At 37.6% G+C, this 18,389-nt stretch overlaps 1 protein-coding gene across 3 annotated transcripts in view; it reads left to right on the forward strand.

The window, feature by feature from the left end:
• Positions 1-18,389, forward strand: part of LOC127416959 (gastrula zinc finger protein XlCGF52.1-like) — a 38,179-nt gene that overhangs the window by 4,096 nt on the left and 15,694 nt on the right. The window contains exon 2 of one of the 3 annotated variants that reach the window (XR_007893209.1): positions 1,633-9,566. The exons of the other annotated variants lie outside the window; for them this stretch is intronic. The gene's annotated coding sequence lies outside the window, so the exon portion shown is untranslated. Of the gene's footprint in view, positions 1-1,632; positions 9,567-18,389 lie in introns of those variants that run through there. 3 annotated transcript variants of the gene reach the window in all.

The following is an 18,389-nucleotide window of genomic DNA, read 5'->3' on the forward strand; positions in this document are numbered from 1 at the left end:
ATTTCAGATGTGTTTGTTTGATGTTATTCAGGATTTGGTTTACAATTTAGGGGGTTGTAAGTAGACCTTTGAAACTTGTAATTGAGTAGGTCGTTTGATGTTTACAAAGAATACACCTAATCTGCATAAAGCATATGGTTCCTGTGAGAGACCTGGAGGGGCATGCCCCAGATAGAATACAGTATTTTACTAAGTTCTTAAATCTTGTGATTTGACCTTGCTGAAAGGGAATGAGACCATTTTACCAGTTGCACTGAGACCTCTTGAATGATACCAAACATGTTTGATCAGAAAACTTTTTATATTACACAACAGGATAAGCCATAACTTAGTTTTTGGTGACTCTAAAGTGTCCTGAGGTGTGAGGTATGGAAGAGAGGAAGTAGATGTGAGTGAGATTTGTGTTTTATGGTCCTTACTCAGTAGGGTGTGTTGTCTCAGGTGGAGCTGCTCTTCTGTGTGAGAGTTTTATGACATTGGCTCTCGCAGAGTTATTTGACATTTACCGGAAATGGTGCCTTTTGGGTGTAGACATCCTGGTGCCAGCCTTACAGCTCCAAAATTCTTTACAATAATGTTGACACTGCTGATGTAAAATTGTAAAGGGATATTTGATATCTTAAATACTGTTGCCATTGCAGTGCAAGTGAAATTGTGAAAGTGAAAGCAGTTTTTAAAGTGAAATAAAAAAAGCTTTAGAAGTTTAAGTTTATTGAAATGAAAATGTACTGCACAAACGTTTTATTTTTTATATAAATAAAATGTAATAAAAATATCAACTGGAATGTAAAAATACTAGAAAATCAAAGCCAGTTCTGTTCTAAATTTTAGGACGAGTGGCACTGTGCTCAGACACAGTACCAGAAATGTCCAATAGGGGACAGCCAAGCTCCATTGGTGAATGATTCCCAAAAGACCAACTCAGCAGGAATTGGCCTTAAACACAATATGAATTTGAGAACAATAAAACAAAAAGATCATTTATACGAAAGCTTGTTCTAAGGACAGGACAAGTCTTTTTCATATAATGCCATAAAGGTGGGACAGTAGATATAAATTTAGGGATCTAAACAAAACTAATGTTAGAAAGACTTCTCAAGCCACATGTGAAGTGACAATATTTTATTGCACAACCTTATATAAGACATTTACAAGATTAGAAATATTATAATAACTTCTAAAATAACTGGTTACAATGTAGGGCTAGGTGGTATATTGACTTTTTAAGGTATATCGATATATTTTCAAACGAGATATAGGATGAGACAATACCGTTTGTATTGATATAGTTTGATGCTGCATTACACAACCCGTTTCTTCCGTAAAGCCGTCCCAGTGTTTGCATCCCTCCAATCTCAAATTCTCTGTGCAACTCTCCCTTTATATCTGTCGTTAGCTGCTTTTGCATTATTTTTATATTGAAAAGTGCCTGTTCTCATAGACATGGAGCTCTCTCTCTCCCATGCACGCACACAAACACACAGAATGAGTGATGCCACGTACAGTCATAAAGTTGCTAACGCCTGTCTGTGGCAGTGGGGGCGTGGTCAAGCATCTCTCCGGAGAGAGAGAAAGTGATAAGGGTGCTTACACCTGAGCTAGATTATGTCTAACACCTGTCTCTAATTTCAGTGAGCACGGGGAGAGCGGCATAAAAGAGCCACACCGCCAGCAGACAGGAGAGAGAGACTGGCACAAGGAAGGCCACGGTGCTACAAGCTATTGTGATGATTATGTAATGAAGTTAAAGTGTTTAAGTAAATATTTGCCTGTGAAGCTATTGAGTTTGTGAAACTGTAAGCATCAGGGTGGATAAATTAAACACCTACCTGAACCGGGAAACCTCGCTTCTCGCCTCCTCCTTTCCACTGAAAAGTGTTACACTGTCCTACTGTGTTTGTTTTGCCGCTATATCCAAAAGAAAGAAGCGATTGTACTATTTACCGCAGGAATTATGAAATAACTGCTATTTTAAAATGTACAATTATGTCTAATATATAGTCGCCAAAAGGCTTTATCCACGTTTTGATTATGAATTACAGTGACGTTCTGACCTATAAATTTCTTCTCCGCAGATCCATGAAGTATTCTCATGGTTTTTATAGGGATATTATTTGGTTCGTTGGTCCATTGGGTCGGTTTGCATTCTCATCACAAGCGAACTGCTCCAGAGTTAGTTTGCAATCGGTCTGAGACAACCTCGTTCAGGAGGTCTCGGACAGATTGTTTTGGTGTGGATCTGAGTGCTAATGCCGTGTTCATATATGCCTAAATGAACCGAGGTAGAAAACGCGCCGGGGCCGGATTCATGAAACGTTCTTAAGAAGAAATTTCTTAATTACTATTTTCTTCTTAATTTGTAACTTAAGAAAAAAGTTAAGAATATTTTGTATTCCTGAATAAACTTCTTAAGAAAGTTCTTATCTTTGTACTTAAGATTGTTCTTAAGAAAAAACTTAAGAGGTCACGTGACGCCATGCGAGGTTCGGACGTGTGAACGGCGAGCTCTGCGCACTTTGCTAGTTTTAATACTTTTCATGTCATAAACCGGTGAGATTTGATACATCCTGATCCTTAACTGTTCTATGAAGACAATATGTCAAAGAATTCAAAATCCTCAGGCTCTGGAGACATTAAAAGACACTTACGTGCTCAAGCTGAAGCCCCTGAGCGGCAAGCCGTAAGCCCGGGACTCAATTTGGCCAGTGAGGTGAAAGAGATTTAGCGTCAACTGTTGAACATGTCGGTGATGCTGATGAAGGTCATTGCTGACTTGGAGGATCTTGCTGTAATACGTTGATCGATCACTGCAATGGAGACGAAATTCACTGATATGGTTACATTTCTGGATGGGTTCTTTCTGAGTCTGCTCCACATAACAGGCCATAAGCTGGAAATCGAGCAAGCTCAAAGGGTCCCGGCTTGGTGAGCCGCTGAGGAAGACAGGCCCTGATCAATTCTGGCCAAATTTCTGAGATCATCCGATAAAGATCTCGTGGTAGGCGAGGAGTTAAGTGATGCTTTCTTGGAAGAACCACAGCATTTTCTTGTTCCCAGATGTTGCGAATTCGACAAGAGGTAAATGTGATTGATTCAAGGAATGCAAGAAACTCTTACATCAACGGAAGGTTGCTTTTGCTCTGATGTTCCTGGCCAAATTGAGAATAGATACTAAGGATGGCCACAAAATGTTTACATGCCCACAGCAAGCAATGTACTTCATAAAGTCAATGACTAAGTTATTTGTGGTTCTCATGTTGCAGCCGAGTGGGCCTGACTCACTGAACATTCACTTGACTGTTCGAGGAACTGGGCGCCTTTTTTGTTTCTTTTTGTGCTGGTTCCGTCTAGTGACTGGAGTTTGTTTGGTGGAATAACAATTTGTGGATGAATCTGCACATTTTTTGTGCTTATGCATCCTACTGGCTGGAGTTAGTTTTGTGGAATATTCCTTGCACGACATTGGAGTGATTAGGTCAGTTGTTGCACTCATGTAACAGCCGAGTGGGCGTGACTCATTAAACATTCACTTGACTATCCGAGGAAGCTGAGCACCTTTTTTTTGTTTCTTTTTGTGCTGGTTCCACCTAGTGGCTGGAGTTTGTTTCATGGAATAACACATCTTCGGGACAGTGTTATTCCAGGTTATTCCGTGGGCCAGACGGCTTTGCTGCTGAATTTTTTAGATTTATGCTACAGAACTGGCTCCACTTTTGTTAGAAGTTCATACAGAATCATTAAAGAATGGAAAGCTTTCGCCAACCATGACACAAACCCAGATCAGTCTGATTCTTAAAAAGGACAAAGATCCAAGTGAGTGTAAGAGTTATTCTCCAATTTCCCTGATCCAGCTAGGCGTTAAAATATTGTCAAAAATTTTGGCTAACCGATTAAGTTATGACATCTCTTATACATATAGATCAGGTGGGGTTTATTCGGGGCCGTAACTCTTCTGATAACAATAGGCGTTTCATCAATATCATGTGATCAGTGGCGAATGATCAGACTCCGGTCGTTGCCATCTCACTTGACGCCGAAAGAGCATTTGATATGGTAGAATGGGATTATCTTTTTAAGATTTTGGAAATGTACGGGTTGGATTGAGTTACTTTATAGACACACAGTGGAGGCGGTACAAACTAATGGATTAATATCAGATTATTTTACTTTGGATAGGGGCACCCGGCAGGGTTGCCCTCTTTCCCCATTATTGTTCTGTCTTGCCCTGGAACCATTAGCAGCCACGATAAGCAAGGAAGATGATTTTCCAGGGGTGATGGCGGGAGGAATGGCGCAAAAGCTTTGCTCTATGCAGATGATATTTTATTATTCGTCTCCGACCCCATTAGATCTATGCCTTGCCTCCACAGAATTATTAATTCCTTTTCTAAGTTCTCAGGATAAAGGGTTAATTGGTCTAAATCCGAAGCTTTGGCTAACAGCGTACAGCCCTGTAACGGCTTTTTAACCAGGCGCCTTCAGTGGCCCAAACAAGTATTTGGGCATTTTATTTCCAGCAAATTGATTTAGTTAAGAGTTAATTTTGACCCTTTAATACAAAGGTTTGAGTGATGTGGACAGGTGGGCTTCACAACATTAATCTATGACTGGGAAGGTTCATGTTATAAAAATGAATTATATTCCAAAATTCAACTACCTACGGTTCTCTCCCTGTTGAAGTTCCCCTCTTTTATTTTAAACAATTTGATGGTATAGCTTAGTCTTTATTTGGAATGGTAAACACCCTTGGTTGCATTCCAGTAAGTTACATAGGCCAATTGTCAAAGTGGGTTAGGTCTCCCCAAGATTTTGTTTTACTATTATGCTTTTGTCTCAGACATTTGGCACATTGGTCGCTTCCACCTGAGAGTGCCCTTGTTAACCTCCCTGGCTCTTTATTTATTGAACAGGAGGTATTTGCCCCTATCTTGCCATTGCAAAGTCTTTCTACCAAGCTGCCCAGAGAAGTAAAGACACATCCCGTTATCGTGCATTTAGTGTGGACAAAAGTACATAAGTTGATTCCGTGTATTCTTGTGCTGTTTGTTTAAATATGTGTATGGAATCAAGAAAAAATTGTTAATAAAAAACATTAAAAAAATAAATAAAAAAAAGCGTAAGCATTCAAATTCTGAATTTTTTTTTTTTCTTAAATATCATCGTAAATAACATCTTAAAAGTTAGGATAACCTCACAGTTGTCTTAAATTCTAAAAGGTAAGATGTTTAATGAATTTACTGGGTTTTTCATATTGAGTCTGAAGTTGCAGTGGGCTGTTTACGTAGAAAGGTTATTTTAGACCAAAAAAAGTTTTTGACTGTTTTGTTTAATTATATTTTTATTTTCAGCTTGTAAACCATGTTAATGTTATCACCAAATTCAAACAATAAATGTTGTTTTGAAGCTTAATGTGGTGACCAATCATGCTAATTGAAACGGATGCACTACATATAGCGCGCTCTCTCCACGATCTTTAGAGTTCATAGAAACATAATAATTATAACATTAGAAACCTGAGACTTTCTTTTTCACCCCCCATCCACATCCCTATCGGAGTTGGGCACAGCGGAGACAGCCTCCACCACCTTTTCCCATTTACCTGTCTCGTACTTTCCAACGTGATATTATTATCAAGCTTCCCAAGGAGAAAATTTTCCTTGCAGTAATTTCCTCAACAAGAACATCCAGCTCTTGTCTACTGAAGTTTTTGTGTCTTTTCCTCCATGTCAAATTATCAAATGGTTAGCAGCAAGTAAATTCTCATTTGACGGTTAATGTTGTTAAACTAACATATCTCACACACTTTACATTCAAAAAAATTATTGCGAGGTGCTTGCTACTTAAAAAAAAAAAAAAAAAGGTTAATTGATAAATAAATTGAAGTATATTTGTTGTAGGCTATTAGACAAGGCAACTCCATTAGCAGGCTGATCAGACAACATCAAAGCCTGTCTTTTTATTCTTAAGAAAAAAATTCAGATGCTCTTCAGAAAATATTTGAGAACTTAAGAATTTTTCTAGAATTGCACTTAGGAACATTCTTACGAACTTCTTATAATTTATCCTAAGAACTTTCGTAATTTTTATCTTAAGAACATTTTTGTGAATCCGGCCCCAGGTTCCGAAACAAATGCTCCAAACGAGCCAGGTGTGAAAATGCCTCACATGTACGTGTGTTCCGAGAATGCTCACACCTAAACGGTTAAATACATTTAAAAAATCTGCCAAAATGCCTGTGTTTAAAAATAAAAACTGCATGCGTCTTAACGGAAGAACAGTGGTTTGATGATGTAAGTTGTGCTTCGGCTCTGCTCCTCTATGCGTATGAATGTGGTTCAAGGCACCAGTGTACACTGGATACAGGACATCTTATCAGAGCGAATGGACAAATAAATAACAAAAGAAAGGAAAAGACAGTTATCTGAAAACATGCAATATCTTATGCTGTTGTTTTGACTTACTGGAAACATTGATGTTTTGAAATAAGTGATGTTACAGAAGTTAGGAAACGTTTGTTAACATTAGACTTAATAAGTTTGATAAGGTCAAACGTTGTAAAGTTTTTATAACTGCAGGATATTCTGGCCAAATAGACCACGATAGTAACTAATTTATTGATTGTCATTGTTACCAACCAGTGGTCAACATCAGTTTAAGACTCACATGTCCTTGGCAAGCCTTGGACAATTATTTATATCAATTGTTGCTGTTATAAAGAAAAATACACACGTGTGCTAGCAAGTGAAAAGTTCTGCACTGATTACAGTATAATTATTGTATTTCACAACACAAACACAGACATGTGTGTGTGATTACACATCTATACATAAACCATATCAATAAAATATCTTACCTGTTGAGTAAGAAAAAAAGACATCTCTGGGTCACTTTTACCTCCTTTCAGATCTCAAGAGTTGTCGCCACCTCTGAAAAGCCAAGTTGATTCGGGTTTTATTATGGACTCTGTCACTTTCCCTTTTCACTTGTACACTCTGCTTTGTTTGGGGTTTCTTGGTTTTAAAACCGGTGATTCCCCGGTGGTTTGTCATTTTGAATGATCCATGGTAAATGTTTATCGTTAGTTGTGACAACAAACTTTCAGATTCACGCTACTGCCACACACGCATTACAGTAGCTGGAGCTTATTTTCTCTGTATACGGATATGACGTCAACACGCACGGGCAAATTACCTATGTATGCAATTTCCCGTAAAATCTGTCCCGACAGCTCTAAAATATAAATAACTATTATAGGTTTATCAAAGAGTATTTGGGTAAAAACATGGTTTGGAAGATGGATTTTTGTTGCACACTCTAATTAATAACATTTTGTTATTTTTTAACAAAAAAGTTACATAGTGTAGCTTTAATATTAATCAAACAACAATAACAAGAAAACAACAAAACCACTCACTGCTCTTGTCTGGATAACTTGACTAGTATAACTATAGTATAAAAGTATTAAAGTATTATTCATACAGGGAAGATCATTAGTGATTTTATGTCAAGATCATTCTGAATGTTTAATTTAAAACTTGATACTGTTAATGTTTTCTTAATTTGTATTTTTGTTTGGTTTATAGTGGGGTTTTTTTTTTTATTCATTGTTTTTGTTTTATTTTATTACTGACTGTTTACTATTAAATAATAACTTGAGAACTTAATTATTTTATAACTAAGTTAATTATTGTTAGGCAATTGTTTGTTGTGGTATTGAAGCTGATATAGAATATCATCACATTTCAATAAAGACTACTAAAATTTTGGTATTTTGATAAATATATATATTCTGTATGGTATCTTGCTGCAGTAACATGATGGAAAAGTAGATCTCATTCCTTAGAAGTGTGAGCACCCCTGCTGTAAATGATGGTGATGGAGACTTTCCTTTATTTGACTACTGTGCGTACATGTAACATAAAATAACCTCTACCCAGAGCAGTTTACATTTCTGTCCCAGATAATCTAGTTGATCGTAATTTTAGAAAACATGCAACAGAAACTCTGACATGTTACTTGAGCATGAAACCAATACATGTACTTTTTTTTTTTCTCTCTGGACAAGTAACTTTTTACTCGGACAAGTGAAAGACCAATATACTTGTCCGAAGGACAAGCACATCACAATGCTTAATGTCGAGCCCTGCATATCATCTGTAGGGAATGCCATAAACCGGTTGCATCCAAAAATGGAAGCACTTCAGATCTCTTCCACCATTTACAAAAGCGCCATAAACTGCAGTACGAAGAGTGTGTTAAACTTTGTGCTGCTGCAACCCGAAAAGTCACAACTGAAACATTTAGCTCACTTTGTAGAAAATACCGAGATATATATCATGCATCGCCATTCAGCCTAAAAATACAGAGATATGAATTTTGGTCCATATCGCCCAGCCCTTTTACAGTGTAAGTGCTGTTAGCAGTTGGAACCAGTAACCATTTTCAACAAAAATACTATATTTTTTCTGCCATAAATTATACAAGATAATTCCTCTGGATCGCTCAAAAGAAACTGAGAAAGGCCAGCCCATGTAACTATGGAAACCTCACACTGTTGCCTACATGACCTGCCAGTCAAACCACTACTAGAGATTTATTGGCTGGATTGATCTAGGTAAAAAGCCAATGTGCATTTGGTAATGCCACAGTGTGTCTGATCTGTGTTGAATGAGAGCTCTGGCTGTGAATCACAGATCAAGGTGTGGGTGAGCTCAAAATACTCGGAAGAGTCCACAGAATAGGGGAGATGCCTATTTTGATAGCAAAAAAATTAATTAGTATCAATATTTTATTGAAATTAGACATTTTTGAATACATGATAACATAAAAATAGAGGATCAGTTGTGTTTTCCCCAGTTACCCCATATTTTCGATGTTTTAGAGTCCATTTTCATCAGTGGACACTCGCGTTAGGCTCGTTTGAGATGTCAAATGCCTCGCCTCGAAAGTAGATGAGAGCAGGTTGGTGCAGGAGATCACTGGGATTGAGATTACTTTGGAAGTTAAGAATGTTTTATGATAAACCTTTGGAAAAGAGAATCTTATGTCCTTGACCTATTTATTGTGTTAAGGAAATACTATATCCATAAATGTAAATGGTAAAAGAAGATACCACATTTTGGAAATTTTACTTTGAGCTCTATCAGTAACTTTATACGTTGGGGGGTATAAGGAATGCAAAAGCAACAAAGACTGGACTGCTGTAGAGCTTTGAACTTTTACCCATCTTAGACACCCCTTGCATCTACGGCTCTTGAATATTCTAATATCCCTTTGTTCTTAGTTATTTATATGTTCTTTTTTTCCCCTTCTGTCATGTGAAATGTTATAATAAAGCATTAAAAAAAAGGGAGAGCAGGCTGGTGCAGTCAGGGGAGGAGTGAAATAAGAGCTGTCAAGTCAGACAGTTCTTACTTCTCATAGTGGATTAGCCGCTATGAGATCAAAGGCAGATATTGCATGATTAACAAGTGCTTTGTTGTTAATAAAGTGGATGCAATTTAAATTGTTACTTTTAAATGAAAATAAATATGATGAACAAAACACTCAATGTACCTGTTATTTAATTCCCCCATAAGACTTTATTATAAAGACTTTAATTTGATACCAAGTTTGTGAACATGGAAGTTTTTGATATAAAACCAAGCATTTGTTTTATAGCCACACTCAAATGGCCCACCTGTTGGCCAGTGACAGTTTAAAAGGGGCATATAAGACAGCCTCTGTAGCACCCACATTTTCACCTACAGTCACCAGTAATGGTACATGTATAGCGCTCATCAAGCCGGACAACTTTCATAATTATAGTTATTAGCTCCTACAGCCATTTTTTGAATATTGCAGTCTCTGAACTTTTTAATGCTCCTAGGAGATTCATGACACTGTCACCACATTATGCAAAGATATTGAAGATGTTAAATTGTGAACAGAATTTTGATATATTGAATGGTGTTGCCATGGTGAGGCATTAAATTAATGGCGAAAAAGGAAGTGTCTCATATCTTCTGTGTGCAATGTGTGATTTAGATCAAAATTTAGATGTATGTTTAGTCTTGGGGGCTAATCACATGGATGTGAATATTTTGGGTCATGGTCATAGCACCACCACCTGGCAGAAGGAAGTGTGGCTCTTACAACGGACTTTAAAATAGTCCTCTTATATTTACCCAAATTACTTCAAAATTATTTAGAATAATGTCAAATGCCAAATGCATGTGTCCACCTTGCATTGTTTTCCGAAAGCAACCGAGTGGAAATGGACCGAAAAATTTATGTTTTTTTATTCTTGACAATGTCCTTAATGTCAACTAAACATTTAAGTCCTACACGAGAGCAGCAGTTCCCACTTACCACACTCATGAAATGGGGCGTATAAGCAATAATTTGCATTGCTGCTTCTATAACCGGAACACCACAGCGATATTCACAACAGAGATCACAGCTGCACACACACCAGGATTTCTGAGTACTCTGTTTCATAAAAAATAAGGCTGAGCATAGAAATGCTTCTCCTTTTTGACTTCAAACTCTTCAGACATGTTTTGTGAGTTTGGTTAACTGGTTTGTGTGCAGCTGTGTTGTGTTCTCTGTTGTGAATATCGCTGTGGTGTTCCAGTTGTAGCAACAACAGAGTTTTTTGCTTGAACATCCCATCTTGCGAGTGGGGGCTGCATGAACTGCTTATCTCGTGCGCTCTCATGAACGCGCACAGGAGATCAGCAGTCAATGAAGGTTTTTACTAAATAATAAATTAGATTTTTTCTCATCAAACCTTATCATATACCGTCAGAACAAGGCATGAGTCGCATGTAATTATTTATTAGACTTCTGAATTATACTTCTGCGTCCTCTTGAGTTTAATTGTGATTTATTATTTTTTTTCAATTGGTATCCCTATTAAAGGGATAGTTCACCCAAAAATGAAAATTATCTTATTTACTCACCCTCATTCCATCCCAGATATATATGGCTTTCTTTCTTCAGCAGAACACAAAGTATATCAGTTCTGTAGATCCATACAATGCAAGTGAATGGTGATCAGACCTTTGTAGCTTCAAAAATCACATAAGGAAACATAGAAGTATTCCATAAGACTCCAGTGGTTAAATCCATATCTTAAGAAGCGATCAAATAGGTGTGGGTGAAAAACAGAACTACATTTAAGTCCTTTTTTACTCTAAATCTCCACTTTAACTTTCACTTTCAGATGTGAAAGTGAATCTAAACAGGCACGCATGTGACTTTCAGATGTAAAATTGAAAGTGGAGATTTAGAGTTAAAAAGGACTTAAATTTTGATCTGTTTCTCACCCACACCTATTATATTCCCTACTGAAGATGTGGATTTAAACACTGGAGTCATATGGATTACTTGTATGTGTCCTTTATGTGATTTTTGGAGCTACAAAGGTCTGATCACCATTCAGTTGCATTGTATGGATCTACAGAGCTGAGATTTTCTTTTAAAAATCATTGTTTGTGTTCTGCAAAAGAAAGAAAGTCATACACATATGGAATGGCATGAGGGTGTGAAAATGAGAGAATTTTCATTTTTGGGTGAACTATGCCTTTAATAGGGATATCAATAGATCAAAATAATCACAATAAAAAAATTATTTTGCCTTTTTTTTTTTATTGTTACAAAGCTATATAATTTTTTTTACATTGCTCGTTTTCGCCTGAGTTACTTTCCCTACCAGTTGGTGTTAACTTTAAAGCCACCTGCTGAGACAAAGTAAGAATGCGCAAGAAACACCAAACGCAGAGAGAAAAGATGAATGTGAAGATTATGCAGATTTTTGCCCTTCGGCTGGACTGGTTTTGATTTTATTGAATAAATTGTTTTGTTCCCACTAATTTGGTCTATTTTAGTCACAAGTTTCATGGCTCATATTGCACGGTTTTGTTTTTGTCATTGTTGAATAAATGTTAGAACAGACAATGTTGTCTTTTCATTTTAAACATCAGGGATATTTTTTTTTATAAATTATAGCAATAAATTATATCTATAGTCTTTGGTACAAATCTTTAGTTTTGTGTCAATGGGTTGGGCAACACTAAACTAAATGATCATAACCTTGAATTGCAAGCATCTGAAAGATTTGATAGCATTTACATGAGCAAGACATATTTTGTGAACTGTAAGAAAATGTCATTTAAAAATAGATACGAGGTCATGTTTATTTCCTTTCATGTTTGTCTTTTTTTATTTTTATAAATTTAGACTTTCATATTTTTATTTCAGACATGATGGAATTGAAAGAGGAAAGTAAAGAACTGAATGAAGTGGAGGAGAAAAATGATTATCGGGATCCACATTTTACAACTAGAGATTTTTCTTTTAGCTGCTCACAGATGGAAAAGTATTCCTCGCAAAATACAACAGGAGCCAGAAATTATTTTACCTGCCCTCAGTGTGAAAAGAGTTTCAAGAGTAAAGTTAACCTTAGAATGCACATTAGAATTCACACTGGAGACAAGTCTTTTACGTGCTCTCAATGTGGAAAGAGTTTCTGCAGTAAAGGAAGCCTTAGTAACCACATGATAATTCACACTGGAGAGAAGCCATTCACCTGCTCTCACTGTGGGAAGAGTTTCAATACTAAAGGCAACCATGATGTTCACATGAAAATTCACACTGGAGAGAAACATTTTACATGCATGGAGTGTGGGAAGAGTTTCCCTTATCAAGCACATTTTAAAAGGCACATGATGATTCACACTGGAGAGAAGCCTTTCACCTGCTCTCAGTGTGGAAAGTGTTTCAATACTAAAGGCAGCCATGATGTGCACATGAAAATTCACACTGGAGAGAAACGTTTTACATGCATGGAGTGTGGGAAGAGTTTCCCTTATCAAGCACACCTTAAAAGGCACATGAGAACTCACACTGGAGAGAAGCCTTTCACCTGCCCTCAGTGTAGAAAATGTTTTACAGAGAAAACAACCTTAGCAAGTCACATGCGAATTCACACTGGAGAGAAGCCGTTTAGATGCAATCTGTGTTGGACGAGTTTCAGATGTAAACAGGGACTTACCATGCACATGAAAACTCACAATGGAGAGAAGCCTTTTACATGCTCTCAATGTGGAAAGAGTTTCTGCAGGAAAGGAAGCCTTGGTAAGCACATGATAATTCATACTGGAGAGAAGCCTTTCACCTGCTCTCACTGTGGGAAGAGTTTCAATACTAAAGGCAACCATGATGTGCACATGAAAATTCACACTGGCGAGAAATGTTTTATATGCGTGGAGTGTGGGAAGAGTTTCCCTTATCAAGCACACCTTAAAAGGCACATGAGAACTCACACTGGAGAGAAGCCTTTCACCTGCCCTCAGTGTAGAAAAAGTTTTACAGAGAAGACCACCTTTACGAGTCACATGCGAATTCACACTGGAGAGAAGCCGTTTAGATGCAGTCGGTGTTGGATGAGTTTCAGACGTAAAAATGGACTTACCATGCACATGAGAACTCACACTGGAGAGAAGCCTTATGTATGCAATCAGTGTGAAAAGAGTTTCATAACTAAATATCAACTTGATACTCACATTAGGGTTCATACTGGAGAGAAACCATTTACATGCATCCAGTGTGGAAAGAGTTTCAAAACTAAATGGCATCTTTGTATTCACATTAGAATTCACACTGGAGAGAAGCCTTACACATGCCTCCAGTGTGGGAACAGTTTTGCACGTAAAAACAGCTTTAAGACTCACATGAGATTTCACACTGGAGAAAACCTTTTCAGGTGTCATCAGTGTGACACACATTTTACTTCTGCAACAGCCCTAAAAATGCACCTGAAAATTCATGAAAATGAGAGGCCGTACTTGAGTTCTCCTGTAGGAAAGCATTTTGAAAAGAAGCAGAAAAAACATGCTGCTGTGAGGGCTCATGTTTGCTTTGGTTGTGGAAAGGCCTTTTCTAGAAAAACTAATTTGGAATTGCACCAAAGGATCCATACGGGTGAAAGAACATTCAGTGCAAGTGCTTAATATGTGGAAAGAGTTTCAATTGTTCCGAAATCCTGAAAGTACACAAGCGTGGATACTGGAGCGAGGCCATGCACTTAGAATTTCAATCAATCATATACTCTAAAGATTCATAGAAAAGATTATTATTATTATAGTTTTCATTTATATGAAATTTCAGGAAAAAAAATAAGATGGCATTTAATTGAGCATATTTAAATGCAGGTTCTTACACCGATTATGCTTAATAAGATGACAACATGTGTGGACATGTAAACGCATGTGAAACGATTTCCTTTAACAGGGTAAGGTCATGAACAGTTTAAGTATAAACCAATCAACACAGGTAGATTTTTGCCCATTACTCCAATTTTGCATTGCATATAAACTCATTAACCAGCATGAGAACAACGTGATTATTTCAAATCTCATTGAATCTGATTTTTTAAATAAGCTGATTTTGGGGAGTAATCAGCGTATTGTGTGCATGTAAACTTTAAAAGCAAACTGTGTCTGTGACTTAGAGGGAGCAAATATACATCTGTTTTACTTCATTTTTTTCACTTTCATATTATTTTCTTAATATTAGCTAATATCTGTTCATTTTATATTTTTTTGCTACTACTGTTTAATCTTATGTTGTATGCTGCATTGTCTTCATAAGTTAGAGATATGGAAATGTGTTCATTTCAAGTTCTTTAATGTCACCGGATGATGTTGAAATACAGTAATTTTTCATTGTCTTTCCTTGGTATAATAACATTTGTTGAATTTGTGCCAGTCAGACAAAGTCGCCATTGAAAAAGACACAACTAAGATTATTCAATAAACTGCACATTTTTCCACTACTTTGTCTCCTGCCTATTCCCCCGATTCTGCCTGCCTTTTATTTAGTGTAGAGTTAAAACAAGGTGTTGACTGTTTTGGTATGTTGTTGCTTTGAAAAGCATTTTATTTTTGTAGGAGTTCTTTAGAGTTGGGAGTAATAATACAAAGTGATGTTGTCACCAATTATTGTTTATTTTTATCCGTTATTTTTATCCGTAAGTTTATTCTCATCTATGTCCTTTCTGTTCAGTGTCCATCATACTGTTTCATGGTGCACATAGTCTATAGTCTATTCTGTCTAACAATATCATGTATTCCCAAGTGCATCCATTTGAACTCCTTTTTTTAATAAAATGCATTATTCCGTACAATAGAGGTAAATAAACTGCTTATTAGCACAAAAGTTTGAACATCATAAGGTCATGCTCACTATGTTACATAGACGATGAATGCAAGAAAAAGTGGTGGTGGGGAAGAATCACAGTATACTGTAATTATTGGTATTCATAACTCAGGAAAGACAATAATAATTAAGACATTTTTGTTTATTAATTACTCTAAATGCATTTATCAAATTATCTATTTCTCATGGGACTTCTGCAAGGTGAGTATTCAATTGCTGTGGAAGATGATTTGGTCAAGGGTATGTTATTGCTTTGAAATGCCATTTATTTTGTATGCTTTTCTTTTATGGATGGGACATTAGAATAGCAATAAGTGTTGTTGTTCTGTCTGAGCAAAAGCACCATGATACTGTTTTACAGTGCTCACATGTTATAGTGTGATGATGTATAATAAATACATCATAAATTGCAGAATAAATCTTCCTTCCTGCGGACTACAATCTTGACTCCTGCGGTGTACACTTGGTGTGCAGATGTAACAACATTAAAGAAGATGTGCTGCACTCTTTATCAACTGTATGCCTTTCTACTCAGTGTGGGAGTTCTCGTTTATTCTGGTGAGTTTACATCCAGCCACAAGCATGCATGAACGCAGCTCTGCAACAGCTGGCTGATCAGATCACAGACACGGAGCAACAACACTCAGACTCACTTATTGTTATTCTCAGTGATTTTAACAAAGCCAGCCTCACCCGTAAACTGCCAAAATACAGACAGCACATTACATGCCCCACCAGGAACATAAATATACTGGATCACTGCTACACAACATTAAAGGATGCATATCGCTCTGTCCCTAGAGCAGGCATTGGGACTTTCTGATCACTGTCTGGTTCATCTTCTTCCAACCTACAGGCAGAAACTAAAATCAGCTAAGCCTGTAGTAAATACTGTAAAAAGATGGACCAGTGAAGCAGAGCTGGAACTACAAGCCTGCTTTGACTGCACTGATTGGAGTGTTTTTGAAGCTGCATACACCAATCTGGATGAGCTCACAGATACCATGACATCATATATTAGTTTCTGTGAGGCATATGTGCATTCCTACTATGACTTATTTAACGTTCAACAAAGACAAACCATGGTTTAGAGGAAAATTCAGACAGCTTCATCATGCCAAAGAGGATACTTACAGCAGAGGGATATAATCTTGTATATTCAGGCCAAAAACACACTGACTAAGGAAATTAAAGTGGCTAAAAGAAGCTACTCTGAGAAGCTGAAAAACAAGTTTTCAGCTAATGACCATGCATAAGTGTGGAGAGGCCTGAAAGACATTACTAACTTCAAGACACCATCCCCCAACACTGTTGGGTCTCACACCCGCTCTGACCATCACTTTACACAAACACCAACACCTCCTGCAAACACCCTCCTTACAGACCCATCGTTCTGACGTCTGTGGTCATGAAGTCATTTGAGAAACTGGTGTTGACCCACCTGAAGTACATCACTGGACCCTTTCTGGATCCCTTTCAATTTGCTTATAGAGCAAACAGGTCTTTGGATGATGCAGTCAACATGGGATTGCATCATATCCTGCAACATCTGGACAGACCAGGGACATATGCAAGGATCCTTTTTGTGCACTTCAGTTTGGCTTTCAACACCATCGTCCCAGCTCTCCTATGGAATAAATTAACCCAGCTCTCTGTACCCATGTCTGTCTGTCAGTGGATCACCAGCTTTCTGACAAACAGGCAGCAGCTAATGAGACAGGGGGAATTCACTTCCAGCACATGTACAATCAGCACTGGTGCCCCCCAGGGATGTGTGCTCTCCCCACTACTCTTCCCCCTGTATACCAATGACTGCACCACCAAGGACCCCTCTGTCAAGCTCCTGAAGTTTGCAGACGATACCACTGTCATCGGCCTCATCCAAGATGATGATGAGTCTGCATTCAGAAGGGAGGTTGAACGGCTGGCTCACTGGTGCAGTCATAACAACCTGGAGCTCAACACGCTCAAAACAGTGGAGATGATTGTGGACTTTAGGAGGAACACCCCAACATTGACCCCCTCACCATTCTAAACAGCACTGTGGCAGCAGTGGAGTCATTCAGGTTCCTAGGCACTACCATCTCACAGGACCTGAAGTGGGAGACCCACATAGACTCCATTGTGAAAAAGGCCCAGCAGAGGTTATACTTCCTTCGCCAGCTGAGGAAGTTCAACTTGCCACAGGCGCTGCTAATCCAGTTCTACTCAGCAGTCATTGAGTCTGTCCTCTGCACTTCAGTTACTGTCTGGTTTGGTTCAGCTATGAAATCAGACATCAGAAGACTACAAAGGACAGTTTGGACTGCTGAGCAGATTATTGGTTGCCCCTTGCCATCCCTTCAAGAACTGTATACTTCCAGAGTGAGGAAAAGGCCTGGAAAAATCACTCTGGACCCCACTCATCCAGCCCACTAACTTTTTGATCTGTTGCCTTCTGGCCGGCATTACAGAGCACTGAGCACCAGAACCATCAGCACAAGAACAGTTTTTCCCTCATGCTATTCATTTCATGAACAGTTTAAACTGCCCCATTGAGCAATAATTATGTGCAATACACAGCCTAGTCAATTATATTTATTTAACATATCCTTCCTCTTCTGCATTACATTCCCTTGCACTGTATATAACAGATTTGTATTTGTATATACGTATATACTGTATATATTTTTGTCTTATTGTGTATTTCTATAAATATTTATATTTTCTATTTGCTTTTTATTTTTATTCTATTTTTTTATCTCTGTCTTGTTGAATTGTTTGTGCGCTGGAAGTCTCTGTCACCAAGAAAAATTTGCATACTTGGCAATAAAGCTCATTCTGATTCTGACAAACTTGTCATGAACCTTTCTCTGCACCTCTGCATCCGAAATCTGATAGGATTTATTGGTATTTATCTGGTATTATTATGAATTATAATGAGCAGTCAACTAGCCAGTGATGCTTGTAAGATTTGAGTGGATGCAGACAATATTCATTAAATGCAAATGAACAAAATTTTAATCTGAATGGCTATACACTATGAGATAACAATGTTAAATGTCAATTAAAGTTACTTATAACTTAAGTAAAGGTGTGTGTTTGTGTGGAAAACACCACAGTGGTCAGAGTGCTGCTGTAGTACCTGTGTTTTCTGCTAGTTTATTGGAGTGAAAGTCATTTTCTGACATTTACTTACATTATTTACT

This window comes from Myxocyprinus asiaticus, chromosome 26 (assembly GCF_019703515.2).
Source record: "Myxocyprinus asiaticus isolate MX2 ecotype Aquarium Trade chromosome 26, UBuf_Myxa_2, whole genome shotgun sequence".
Lineage (NCBI taxonomy): Eukaryota > Metazoa > Chordata > Actinopteri > Cypriniformes > Catostomidae > Myxocyprinus > Myxocyprinus asiaticus.